This window comes from Macaca mulatta, chromosome 15, assembly GCF_049350105.2.
Source record: "Macaca mulatta isolate MMU2019108-1 chromosome 15, T2T-MMU8v2.0, whole genome shotgun sequence".
Taxonomy (NCBI): Eukaryota; Metazoa; Chordata; class Mammalia; order Primates; family Cercopithecidae; genus Macaca; species Macaca mulatta.
The window spans coordinates 11517272-11532120 of record NC_133420.1 but is presented as its reverse complement, the minus strand read 5'-3'; positions in this window follow the sequence as shown (position 1 = coordinate 11532120).

Below are 14849 nucleotides of genomic sequence, written 5' to 3'. Positions count from 1 at the left end.
ACTCTTTCCTGTAACTATACAGAGAGTCTACACTGCCAGCGATCATGTGCCTCAACTCTGTAGATGTAGAAATTAAAAATATTCAAAATATTCTGAAACAGTTTCCATTGAAAGGAAAGAGAAAAGCAGTCAGGTGCCACGCTCTGGTCAAGAGAACTAGTAGATGGCTCACAAGAACACTCTGTCGCTACTGTCTGTGCCTCTGTCACAACAAATATCCTGATCCTTCAGTTTGAAGGGTGCAGGGCCATTTTCCTGCCTTTCCTACTGGTAGTTCTCAAGATAACTGTATGATATGCTGGGAATGCAATATCCTGATAATCAGGTGACATTGGTCAGAACAGCCCAGGCTCTGTTAGAGTCCCTGCTCGAAACAGAACGGCCTTTAACGCTTGTGTCCAGCAAACCACATCGTAGGAGAAAACCCAAGATGAGCTGCTTTCTGGGGTCCCTCAGTTGTAGTGCAAGTGAAGCATTTACAGTCAAAACTCCATCCATCTGCTCTGGATAGCCTTCCTGATCTTGTGGTAGCGGTTCATATTGAATCCTGGACTTCTGTTGTCTTTTGTTTGCTATTTGTAAGTAATAAATTCACTTCATGGAATTTATGTATGAATGTGTTTGGTCTCATTGTACTCAGAAAAGTTGGTAGCCATTGCACAGTGAACCCGCTTCATAATTGGTGAAAACACCTATGGCCCCCTTGTGCCACAGCAAGGAGGTTAATTCAGCCAAACATAAACTTCATGTTCAAAAAACCCTGTAGCACAATTATTACCATGTGGGAGGCCTTTAACAATGGTGATGCTGATTTGAAGAACTCTGAAAGAAGAAATTTACACAAATGGATTGGGTACACAGGAGTCCCTCCTAACTTAAAGCAAACCTTGCTCCCCTCTGCCTAAAAAGAGTGGAGAGGTCAATCACGGTGGCTCAGGCCTGTAATCCGAGTACTCTGGGAGGCTGAGGGGGGCAGATCACAAGGTCAGGGATTCAAGACCAGCCTGACCAACATGGGGAAGCCACATCTCTATTAAAAATACAAAAATTAGCCGCGCATGGTGGTGGGCACCTGTAATCCCAGTCACTTGTGAGGCTGATGCAGGAGAATTGCTGGAACTTGGGAGGTGGAGGTTGAAGTGAGTCAAGACCATGCACTGCACTCCAGCCTGGGTGACAGGGCAAGACTCCGTCTCAGGGGGAAAAAAAAAAGTGGATAAGAACTGAAACAGGTTTAAAATTTCAACTAATTGGAAATACAAAGTTTACAAAAATAATATTTCAAATAAAATGCTAAATGAGTGCTCATTGAATTTTATGCCTCCACAAAGTAGGTTGTGAATTAACTTCCACATCTGTTGAAAGCCACCAAAGTTGGGCAGCCTCCGTGTCTGAAATTCACATGTGGCTCAAATAAGAATTATACCTGGGGATACCCCAAAGTTTAAATATGGTATCCACTGTGATATTATGAGGAATTACTGTACATAAAACAGATTGTCTTCCCTTAAATCTGAAAATCATATTATCTTGCCTAAATTCTCCAAAACGCATCGCTCTGCAGTATCCTATAGTGGACATAGGTTTCCTGACCAATGAGCAGTAAAAGTAAGTGTGTGCGACTCACCTATGTTCTTATCAAAATGGAAATCCCCGAATCCCACCAGTTAGAACAACATGACAGAATGTCAGATTTTTGGAATATGTAGGTTTTCTGTAAGGTTATTAGGTACTGATTCCATTTTAAAAATAGATATCAATATATTTAGATGACCTATTTCTCCTGTGTTTTAGTATCAATAGGTTGTGTCTTTTAATTCATTCAGTTGGTCTAAGTTATAACTTTGCGGTTATGGAGATTGTAATATTCTTTATTATTTTATCATCCATGGGCTTTCTAATATAAAGGCCTCTTTTAATTCTTCTATTATTAGATTGGTGCCAAAGTAATTGTGGTTTTGGACCGTGAATTTTAAATTTTTATAATTAGACTGCAACATATCTTTATTAATCAAAATAGAACCCATTACAATGGACTGGGCACAGTGGCTCACGCCTGTAATCCCAGCACTTTGGGAGGCTGAGGCGGGCGGATCAGGAGGTCAGGAGTTTGAGACCAGCCTGACCAACACGGTGAAATCCCCTCTCTACTAAAAATACAAAAAGTAGCCGGGCGCGGTGGCATGTGCCTGTAATCCCAGCTACTCAAGAGGCTGAGGCAGGAGAATCTCTTGAACCCACGAGGCAGAGGTTACAGTGAGCTGAGATTGCACCTTTGCACTCTGGCCTGGGCAACAGAGTGAGACTAGGTCTTTTAAAAAAAAACAAAAACAAAAAGAAACCATTACATTGAACACATTTTTGCCAAAGAGAAATAAACTTGTTTATTCCATGCTTTCAGGGTTCGATGAACTCTTGGAAAGCATTTTCTGCACCCTGCTGGTTGTGTAAGTGTTTTCCCTGCAAAAAGTTGTCAAGATGCTTAAAGAAGTGGTAGTTGGTTGGCGAGAGGTCAGATGAATATGGCAGATGAGACAAAACTTCACAGCCCAGTTTATTCAACTTTTGAAGTCCTGGTTGTATGACATGTGGTCACGCGTTGTGGAGAACCGGTCCCTTCATATTGACCAGTGCCAGCTCCAGGTGCTGCAGTTTTCCATGCATCGCATCGATTAACTTGGCATACTTCTCAGATGTAATGATTTCACCAGGATTCAAAAAGTGTAGTGGATCAGAAGACTGGCAGCTGACCACCAAACCGTGACCATGACCTTTTTTTGGTACAAGTTTAACTTTGGGAAGTGGTTTGGAGCTTCTTCTCAGTCCAACCAGTGAGCTGGCTGTTGGATGAAATCCACTTTTCGTGGCATGTCACAATCTGATCAAGAAATGGTTCAATGTTGTTTCATAGAACAAGAGAAGATGACACTTCAAAAGGATGATTTTTAAAATATTTGCTCAGCTCATGAGGCACCCACTTATCAAGATTTTTCAGCTTTCCAATTGGCTTCAAAAGCTGGATAACCATACAATGGTCGACATTCAGTTCTTCGCCAACTTCTCGGGTATGTGTAAGAGGATTGAATTCAGTGGTTGCTCTCAATTGGTCGTTATCAACTTCTGGCCCAGAGCCTGGAGCTGAGGCTGCCATGACCACCCTGTTCTCTTCCTTCTGGGGTCCCCAGGAAGCTCCCAGGACTGAATGATCCCCATAAAACACAGTGTACAGGATGGGAGGGCTGGAGGTCAATTACGCCCAACACCTACCACCACAACCAAGAGGCCCCCATAGAGGTTAGCCCTGAGCTGTGTGTCCCTGTGGGATGCAGGCTCCCACGGATACCTCAGGGGATGAGCATGGGTCCTCCTGGCTGACAGAGCCTGGTGGGCCCTGAGTGTGTGGGGACTGTGTAGGTAGGTTGGACAGCACTGGGCCTAGCCAGGGAGCCAGGGACTGGTGTGGCCAAGGTGGGCAACAATATGTTGCCAGAACCGAAACTACAGTGCAATCAGCCCAGCTGGTAGGGAGAAGGAGGCCTGCCTGCCTAGCAGGACCATCCACCCCTGTACTGGCCCCAAGTCCAGACTGCCTGCCTGTACTGGACATTGCCTGGTCCAGGAGGCCTGGGCATGATGGTCAGGTGGTGTGTCCCTGGGTTCCAGGCCTTGGTGGTCCCTTGGGAGCCAAGCATCCTCTGGGCAGGAGGAGGGCCCGCGGTCCACTGTTTGCATCGGCCCCTGGGGGTATGCCCCCACCCCAGCTCCTCAGTGCACATGGGGACGTGGCCAGGGCTCCTCACCTGCTCTGTGGCTCCAGCTCTGAGCAGCTCATTGGGTGACTCTGACAGCTTCCTCCCCAAAGCTTGGGTCCTCATCTGTGGGAATGGGGTGTCCCAGGCCCCCTGCAGGCAGGAACCCACCCCCAGCACCTCTGGTGGGCCCTTCTGGGCTTTCTTACCTACTGGCTTGTGAGACCCGGTTGTCCAAACTTGGTGTCCTATTTTTATTTTGGCCTTTTTGTTAGTGTGTGTTTTCTGTAACTACTGCTGTGTAGATCTTCTATTTGAGTTTTAGGTAGAGAATCTTGCCCACCCAGAGGTCCCCCACCCCAGAGAGCCTTCACTTCTCCCCCCACCGGGCTGGCCCTGCCTGTGCTCAGCTTGGTGTGAATGTTGAGTGTGATGGATCCACACGGCTGCTTGACCCTGCATCTCCCTTCTTCTTGCTGAGGCCGGTTCTGTTCTCTCTTTCTCCACCTGAACTGCACTTGAAGCCAAGACGAAGGATGAGAAGTGGTTGCTACGAAGGACCTTCCTGCAGCGAATCTGCTGTGAGGAGGCCGCGCTGGCCCAGCCTGTCATTTCCTTCTGTAAGCTCATTCCAGAGGTCGGCAAGGGGCGGCCTGTCCCTGCCTGCTCTTGTCGCCTGTGAATCAAGAATGGATTTTACATTTCCAACTGGTTGAACAAATAAAAAAATAACACTTCATGACACTGAGAAGTTTCCATGTCCATAAGTAAAGTTTGATGGGGGTGCAGTCATGCCCATCTCTTCACAGGCCACCTGCAGAAGGCTGCTGTTGTGCAGCCATGGCAGAGTTGCATCCTTGAGGTAAAGGTCAGCTGGCAAAGCTGAAAATACTGACTCCTAGCTCTTTAGGGAAACAGTTTCCAGTCCCTGGTTTAAGGGTTGTGTGGCAGAACCCCAGGATCTTGGTCAGCTTGTTCCTCACTCAGGGCCTGCTGTGGCCTTCGCTAGTATGTCTGCAAAGTCTGTGTGTTATGGTGCCTCTCATGGGGCGTTGAGCTCTGTCGTGCTAGATTTCAGGGTATCTGCCTCATAGTCACCTGTCTCACCAACAGAGACCCTGTGGCCAGATTGAAACTAGTAGGAACTGTTGGTCTTTGGCAGCAAGGATACCTTAGAGCTGAGCTTCCACCCACCCTGAGGTGGTCCCATGGCACTCAATGTCTGGGTCAAGTTTGGGGCAGGGCTGGTGTCCTGAACTGCCCTGCGATGTGGATCGTAATAGCCAGTGGGGAGAGGGGGATGCTAGTACTCCCCATATCGTGGGGAGTGCCTCACTCCCTGCGATGTGGATCGTAATTGCCAATTACTCCCCCCTGCAATGTGTGTCCATTCTTAGCAGTCTCTTTTTGTCAGGATATTACGAACAATTTCAAAGGTTGTGTGTAAACAGCCTGCGATAGGAGAACGAATACCATCCTCTGCACCTCCGGATATTAGGAACCATATCACACAATGAGTGTACACTTTTTGGGAGATTTGGGATAATGTCGTCCTGTGTTTCCCTGAATATTTGGAGAAATATCACAGGGTGGCTGTATAGCCACTACTTCTTGGCTGGAACATCATACTTTACCTACTGGAAATTAGGAGCAGTATCACAGACTGGGTGTCAAGCCACTGTCATACTGGAAGTAATATCATGCTCTCCCCCACAAGTCATGAGGAACAATATCACAGCGGGTGTGTACCTTCTCCGGTAGTGGGAGTAGTATCATCATCTCTTCCTTTAGATGATAGGAACAATATCACAGGGTGGGTGTACAATCTGTGTGTTTTTGGAAGCAATGTCATTCTCTCTTCTTCTAGGTTTTACTACTCATATCACAGGTGGGGTGTACACTCCTTGTTATATTGGATGGAATCTCATCCTCTTTCAACCTGTAACTTTAGAACAATATTCCATGGGGTGTGTCCATCCCTTCAATATTGGTACTAATACCATCTTCTCCTTTCCTGGATATGAGAAACAATATCACAGGAGGGTGTACACCCCTTGCAATGTTGGTAGTAATATCACCTCTCCCCTGTTGTTATTGAGGACAAAATCCCAGGGTGGCTGTACGGTTCCTACTTTATTGGGAGTAATATCAACAACTCACCCCCTGGATATCAGGAACCATATCAGACAAGAGGTGTCCACCCCCTTCGATATTGTCAGCCATATCATCTTCTTCCCGTCTGCATATTAGGAATGATACCCCGGCGCTGGGGGCGGTGTACACCCTCTGCGATATTGAAAGTAAAATCAGCCTCTTTCCTGCTAGATATTAGGAACTATATCACAGGTGTGTGTGCACCTTCTGGGATATTGGTAGTACTCTCAGCCTCCACCTTGCTGCATATTAGGAACAATATACGGGGGGCAGGGTGGTTACACGTCCTGCAACGTTGAGAGTAATATTCTTCCCTTTCCCCTGTACGTTAGGAACTACATAACAGGGGTCTGTATGCCTTCTGCGATATTGGGATTAATGTTATCCTCTCCCCCACTGAATGTCAAAAACAATATCACAAAAGGGTGTACACCCCCTGCGATATGGCCAGTAACATCATCGTATCTACCTTTGGATACTAGAAACAACATCACAGAGGGTGTGTATACTCCCCTGCAATATTGGGCATAATGTTATCCTCTCTTCCCCTGGATATTAGGAATGATATCCCTGGTGGTGGGATGTGGAGTACATTAAGAACAATATCACTGGGTGGGTGTACACACCCTGCGATATTGGGTGTAGTATCATCCTCTCTTCCGGATATTAAGAACAATAACACAGGAGGGGTGTACAGCCCCAGCCCCTGCTTTATTGGGAGCAATAGCATCTTCTCCCCCTCTCGATATAAGGAACAATATCCCAAGGTTGGTGTACATCCCCTGGGATATTGGGCGTAATGTCATCATCTCCCAAAGTGGATATTGGGCGTAGTGTCACAGGGGGGCGTACGCCTTCTTCGATATTGGGAGTAATATCATCCTCTCCCCTCAGGATCATAGGCAAAATATTGAAGGGGTTTCACCACTCCTGTGATATGGTCAGTAATATCATCCTCTCCCCACCTAGATGTTAGGAACTATATTACAGGCAGTTGTACACTTCTTGTGATATTGGGAGTCATATCATCCTCTCTCACTCAGGATATAAGGAACAAGATACTGAAGGGATGGACACCCACTGTGATAGTTACAATAATGTCATCCTCTATCCCCTGGCTATTAGGAATAACATCATAGATGGGTGTACACTTTCTTCAATATTGGGAATAATATCATCCTCTCCCATCTGGATATCAGGAACAAGTCTATTAATTATTAATATTAATAAATATAGTAAAAATTAATAGCAATCATCGATATTAATAATCACAATATAGTATAAATTAATACTGGTAAAAAATATTAACGATTAGTATAACCATCATAATATCACTATTAACAATAAAATGACGTCAGCAATTAATGTTACTTAAATCAATACTAAGTGATGTAGGTAATAAAATAATAATTAATATTAAGAACTAATAATATTGTTAAATGACATTAATATTACTAATTATTTTCAAGCGTCCATAATCATATATTTAAAATAATTATCCATAATTAATAATGGTATCCTATTAATAGTGTCATTGATAATTATTAAAATCGACATAGATGTTTAATAATTAATCATATTATTACTCTTAATACTGCAGGGGGTGTACACCTACCTGTGATGTTGTTCCTAATATCCAGGGACGGAGAGCATGATTTTAGTTTTAATATCATAGTGGGTGTGCACTCACCCTGTGCCACTGATGCTAATATCTAGGGGGTAGAGTATGACATGACTCCCAACATAGCAATGAATGGAAAGCCACCCAGTGATATTGCTCTTAATATTCACGGAAGAAGCCTATGATATTACTCCCAATATCGCAGGGAGGGTACAGCTCTTCTGTGATATGGTTCCTAGTATCCAGAAGGGGAGAGGATGATAATAATTCCAGTATCGCAGGCTGTGTTCACCCGCCCTGTGATATTGTTATTTATATCCTGGAAGGGAGAGGATGATATGACTCCCCGTAGAGCAGGAGGTGTACACCCAGCCTGGGATATTGTTCCTAATATCCATGGAGAGGAGAGGCTGATATTACTTCCAATATGGCAGAGGATGTACATCCACCCTGTGATATTCTTCTTAATATTCCAAGGCCGAGAGGTTGATATTACTCCCAGTATCGCAGACACTGTACACCTCCGTGTGATACTCTTCCTGATATCCAGAACAGGAGAAGATGGTTTTAATGCCCATATCGCAGGAGGTGAACACCCACTCTGTGATATCTTTCCTAGTATGCAGGGGGAGAGAGGATAATATTATTCCCAATATTGCAGAAGATGTACACATGTCCACCCGTGATATTGTCCTTAATAATCCAAGGCACAGATAATGATGTTACTCCCAATATCACAGAAAGTGTACACCCCCCAGTGATGTTGTTCCTATGATCCAGGATGGGAGAGGATGATATTACTTTCAATATCGCATGGAGTGTACACGCCCCTGGTGATACTGTTCCTAATTTCCACCAGGGAGAGGATGATACTAGTCCCAATATCACAGGGATTAAAAACATGGGGGTATACAGTGTCTGTGATACTAGGAGTAATATCAACCTCTCGGCCTTGGAATATAAAGAAGAATATCACAGGGTGGATGTACACCCCCTGCCACATTGGGAGTAATATCTTCTCCCTTCCAAGATATTAATAACAATGTCACAGGGCCGGTGAACACAGCCTGCAACACTGGAATTATTATCATCCTCTCCCCCTCCGGATATTAAGAATCATAACCCAGAAGAGCTGTACCCTCCCTGCGATACTGGGAGTAATATCATACGCATATTCCGTGAATATTAGGAGCTATATCACCGGGAGGCTATCTATTCATTGGTATGTTGGGAGTCATGTCATACTCTACTACACTGAATATTACTGTAGCATCACAGGGTGAGTGTACACTTATTGCGATATTAAAACTAAAACCATGCTCTCCCTCTCTGATATTAGGAAAGACATCACAGGTAGCTGTATACACACTGCAGTATTAAGAGTAATAATATGATTAATTATTAAACATCAATGACTGATTTTAACAATTATTGATGATACTAATAATTAATAGGATACCATTACTAATTATGGATAATTATTTTAAATATATGTTTATGCATGCTTAAAATTAATTATTAATATTAATGTCACTTAGCAATGCTAGTAGTTCATAAAATTAATCATTATTTTATAACCAACATCACTTAGTATTGACTTAAGTAACATTAATTGCTGATATCATTATTTAATTACTAACAGTGATATTGCTATTAATTATTAATACTAATCGTTAACATTTTTAACCAGTATTAATTTTTACTATCTTTATTGTGATTATTATTGGTGATTCCTATTAATTTCTATTATATTTAATAATAATAATAATTAACAGACTTGTTCCTGATATCGAGCTGCAGGAGGACGATGTCAGGTGGGGAAGCTTCGTGCAGGTTCCCCATGACAGGGGGGAAAGCAACGGAATCCAAATACTCGTCCTTACTTGGGAAGCCAAGAAGGCCACTGGGAGGATGGGAAGGTTGGCACATGAGGGAAGGTGCAGAGGCGGAAAGGGCATAAGAGTTCCATTTATTTATCACAAAACACAGAACAGGACTGGGCCAGAGACTGAATTCTTCCTGTCTCCTGGGGAAAACCGGATACATGGCCTGAACTTTTTCTCTTCTGCAGGCAACAAGACCCGCAGAGGAAGGCTCCCTTCCAGACCTTTTCTGGGAAACCTTTGGAGAAGCCGCTGCCAAATCGAAAAGAATCCATGGAATCTTGGATTTATCTGAGGGTGAGTGTCACCATGGGTCCCTGTTCTTTGCTCCACTAGGTCACTCTGGTTGATTTTCTTTCAGGTTCTCGTGTGTGTGAGGGGATCGGGGAACCCTTCTTCCCTGCCTTCTTGGGGTCAGGGACTCCACGATCCTTCCAGGTCCATTTGATTCCAGGTGAAGGCATCTGAAGATACCATATTTCTTGTTGCTTTCATTCTGTGCAATGATGGCAAGCCTGTCAACAACATCTTCCTAGCGGCGTGAGGAAATTAGTCCCTCAGGGGCCCCAAACATGGAGGAGGCTCACCCTAGGAACATGCATGTTTTCAGAAAAGGCGTCCTGGGAACCCTTGAGCCACCAACCTGCCTTCAGAAGGGCATTAGTCCGTCCCACTTCATGGAAGGCTGAGTGGAGGCACTTTGATCCAGTGAATGCCCAAGACACAGTCTTTAGAAAAATGGTATTCTTAGATCATAGCTCAAGAGTGCATTTTTCATGGGTCTTGTCCCGATCAGCACTCACGTTAAGGATCTGTCCCTACTTCCAAGGACCGCCTGTCCATACCGTATTAAGAATTTCCTGCTGTGTGCACCTTGTCTTTGGATGTGGTTGATTTCCATATTGGCTCGATGCTGACAAACTTCTAACGTGTGTGGTCTCCTTTCTTTCAGGTTGTAAGCAGGCCAATGCCGGTCCACACAACCAATAAGAGGCCACGCGTGGACCCTGCCCTCACTGATGGCTCAGCTACGAAAATGTCTGACACGGTATCCGTCTTGGCTTCACTGTCTCCCCTCAGAAAAGCCAGTCCGAGCTCCTCGTCAAGTCTCCGACCAAAGGAACGACAGACAGGGGCTGTGGCCGACATCCCTCAGCCTGGAGTCAGGCAGCAGGGCCCGGAGCCTCTCGTCGTGGTGAAGCCGACACACAGCAGGCCTCAGGGTGGCAGTCGAGAAGTTCCCCAGGCTGCCTCCAAGCCCCACGGCCTGATCCGGGTCATCAGCCCCCAGGCACAAGACAAACGTGCTGCGGTGACCTCACAGCCCTGCCCACCAGCTGACACACACAGCTTGGGCCTCGGCTCCAATCTCAGTTTCAGGCCAGGAGCCAAGAGAGCTGCCCAGACTCCGACTCAGGCTTGCCTGAACTTCCCCAAGAAACCGAGAATGGGTTCCTTCCAGATGCCCGAAAATGCCATCCAGGGAGGTGAGCTGGGGGTCCCGGAGACTCTCCAACCTCCGCCAGGTGCAACGGAACTCAGACCAAGTCCGTCGCCCCAGATGAGCAGGGGGACACCCGCCCAGGTGCCCAGCACCAACCGGCAGCCTCTGCACAGCAGACCTTGCCTGCCTACTGCCTAGGCCTGCACCATGTCCCATCACCCAGCGGCCAGCCACGATGGGGCCCAGCCTCTCAGAATGCTCTTCTGGAGACTGGAAAACGGATGGTGGAGCTCCAGCCTCCTGACAGCTCCCTCGTTTCCCTCTCCTGAGAAGCCGGGAGCCTTCCTCGCTCACAGCCCTCATGTCTCAGAGAAGTCTGAGGCTCCCTGTGTTGCTGTCCCCCTGAGTGTCCTCTATGAGTACCTTCAGGTTTCCTCCTCCTCAGAGAACAGCGATTCTGACCTGGAGTGAGACTACAGGTGGCCGGGGCTCCATTGCATCCAGCTCCCGTGATTTGGAGGGGTCTGTGGGACTGAGGAGCACAGAGCAGAGAGCAGACTGTGTGTGGTGACTCCCAAGCTCCCCGGCTGTGGTGCTTCTGTGGATGTTGGAGCCCAGGCCAGGCAGGGACCAGATGCAGAGACTCTGCCTCATCAAATTCTGGTGAGGGACATTGTAGTTCGCCGGGATCTCCGGAAACCCGCCACCAGAAGCTTCTGTGCCAGTGACTCGTTGCCTCAGAAACTGGGTGACGGTGACGCGCGGGATTCAGACTTCCGCTGTGATGTCAGTAGGAAACTGGAGAATGACTGTGTGTTTGCTCTCTAGATGACTGAATCAGGGAACAGTTAGGCAACCCTGAGAGATGCAGGCCTTCAGCTGTGCCCCGCCCTGACAGCAGTGTTTTGGACGCTGTGAAGCGTTCTGCGCAATGCGTTCTTGGGGTGTTTCCTCAGCCTCGATAATTGGGCTCTGGAATGCCATTAGAAATAGGTGTGTTTAATTTGTTTTGAAGTGAATAAAATTCTCAAAAAAGATGACGTACTCTCTTTTGACTTTCATTCCGTGTTTGTGTGTAACTGATTTTCCAAGGGCTTGAAAATTTCTTGACTTGTCAGCAATCCAAGTCATTATGTCTCCGAAACAGAGTTGATTGAAGGGACCACAGGTCTTCGCAGGACCTGTGACTTCTTAAACATCCACAGGGGCAAGAGAACCTCAGCCCCACTCTACCAACACGCACCTAGTCAAATTCTGCCAAGTGAATCTCACGCACACTAACACGTGGGGAGGGTTGCTTGCACCACGAGTCCCCATTTGGCTCACGGCGATGCCACGTGTCGGGTTTCACACGTATGTGTTGCACCGCAGTCCATTTCACAGTGGTAGAATAAATGTATTGGCTTTCTGTCGGTTTGTTGGAGGCAAAAACCTGTGATGTTCTTGGTTTTTGGTGGGAGAGTTTCACTCTGGAAAAGAAAATATTCTGAAAATGGAGGTTGTCCTAGATTGTATTTCAAGGTGAGTCTACTTGATGCCAGTGAAGCATATTTTGGCATATAATACATATGGTTGTATTATATTTTGTCTCTATTACCTCATTTTAAAAAACCATTTTGTGAAAAATGTCAGAGTTAGATATACCAATGTTAAATTTCTGATCACGTGTCCAGAAGCACTGGAAAATGCGGCCTAGAATGCAAAATTCCCAGCCACTTCTTTGTTGAACTCTCTGCAGAGCGGCATTACATCCAGGGGTTTTCAAGGTGCACTAGTGTGGCACGAGCTGGTCTTTGGCTTCCTGTTGTAGTTGGAATCGTGCAGATTGTTTAGGGGTGGTGTCTGCTTGTCCCATCTTTCCAAGTCATCATTAACCTTTCCTCAGCACCCACGTGGACTCAGAACTTACCTGGAGTCACAGGCAGGTCTGGGAAGCTGCTCTTGAGCCTTTGTGCAGTCCATGATGGTTCCATCCTCTGATCCGCTGGGGCACATTCTGCAGAGGGATAGGCTGGCATAAGCTGTCCCTGCCTTTCTGAAAATCATGGAGATTCCTGGTACCTGAAGCCACATAGAAATATCTGTGGAGTCTCAGGCAGGCCATGGATGCCATTCACAGGCTCCTGTTCTTCCACTTAATGGCAGCAAGAGTGATTCCTGAATTTTCTAATTGACGTCAAAACATTTTGGTGACTTTGTTGTGTCAATGACCACTCCTGTTTCTGTGGCATCCAGTTCACCTGTAAGGTTTTTGGGGATTATGTGGAAATTCATGCATTTTTTCAGAGCCTCACTTCATCCTGAATGCTCTCAGGCATGCACAAGCAGATTCCTGCCTTGGTGGCATCTTGGAGCATTGCAGGAGACCCCTTAGGTCTAGGAGGCACTAGGAGGTCCATCAGGAATTGGGAGGGCATGTGTCTGCCCATCTGTAGTGTGATCTTCTATTCACCTTCAGAATGCAGATTCTTCCTGAACTAATAAATTATCTTCATCTTGGTGTAAGTAGCCACAAAAGAATAATTCATACTAACTCCATTAATAAAAATAACTGAAAATCAACAATGAAGTTAATAATGACAATGTTAATTATTATAATATTGATAGTAATAATAAAACAAAGGCATTAGAGATTAGAGATTCCCTTAAGTGAAGGACAATGTGAAGATATAGGGATACATGAGCTGTTTGGACTCAGAGTCCAATGAAACATGTTCCTCAAAGGCAAAGACAAGAAGCATAAGGAAAATATAAAGTTCATGGATGACCACCTGGGCTACTTTGGAACCCATGTGGGAAAACTGCAGGCAAAGTGTACCTTGTCCTGGGACTGCCCACCACCCAGCCCCCACTCACCTTCATGAGGTAGGACAGCAGGATAACGGGGAAGGAGTCCATGCAAGGGATGCAAGACTTGTGTCACACCTGATTCAAAGAAGCACTGCTTATGACAGATGTTTCTCTCCTAACACTGTGTCACCTCTAACTGCCTGGCTGTATGTCTGCCATCTGTTCTTCTTAGGTCACAGGAGGGACAGACATTACTGTCCACCTATCTGCATACAGAGCCATTGGAGGACATTACCCTTGTTGCTTCCTCTTTGAAAAAGGGCAACATACACGGCAGATGCCATTCTCTGTCTCTTTGGAAAACTTTGCCACCACATTTAAGGTTTTCTTCAGCCACAGAAAGCCACCTGCTTCAAAGTCTCACCCTCCACAAGTGGCAAGCACACAATTATTAATGGAGGCAAGGGATGCATAGGTTTTGCCATTTGATTCAATTGGGACAAATAGGGGAGGTCTTCTTAGCTGAACAGCTCTGTCTGTGCGGCCAGTTGACAAAGTCAGGCTGCGTTGCCATTAGACTTGTCCCTTTGCACATAAGGCTTCCCTCCAATCCTTTCCACAGATGTGGATCCTGACATTACTTCCTAATAAACATCCTGCACACTAAACTTCATCTATATCCAGCTCTCTGGGAACCAAACCTGTGACAAAAGTGAAAAGTTTCTAGGGAAAATATGGTTTCCTTATCAGACAGGGATCAAATTCTGCTGAGCTAGAAAATAAGGTAAAGTCTGATGCCATCTCATGATTTTTTTTATTAGGACATTACCACTGCCAGCAAGAATTATGTGTATCAATTCATGGGGACAAAAAACATATTGGAGTGGGATGAGGTTGTTGTGAGTTGAGGAGAAATTTTGACGAATGAATTTTACCCTCAACTTGAGTTCAGGAGAGGAGATGAAGATGAAAACAGCTGGAAATAAAAGGTGTCCAAAAATATTTTTCTGGTTTTTCAAAAATCAAATTTCAGGTTGGGAGACACTATGTTTAAATTCTAAAACGATGTAGCATACTGAGAGGAAATAACTATAGATAAATTGTCCTTTTTGTAAATAATACACTTCATGATATGACAGGAGACCAAGGAACACAACACAAATTTGGAGTTAAAGAAATGAACAGACATTCTCGATATTCAGCTGTTA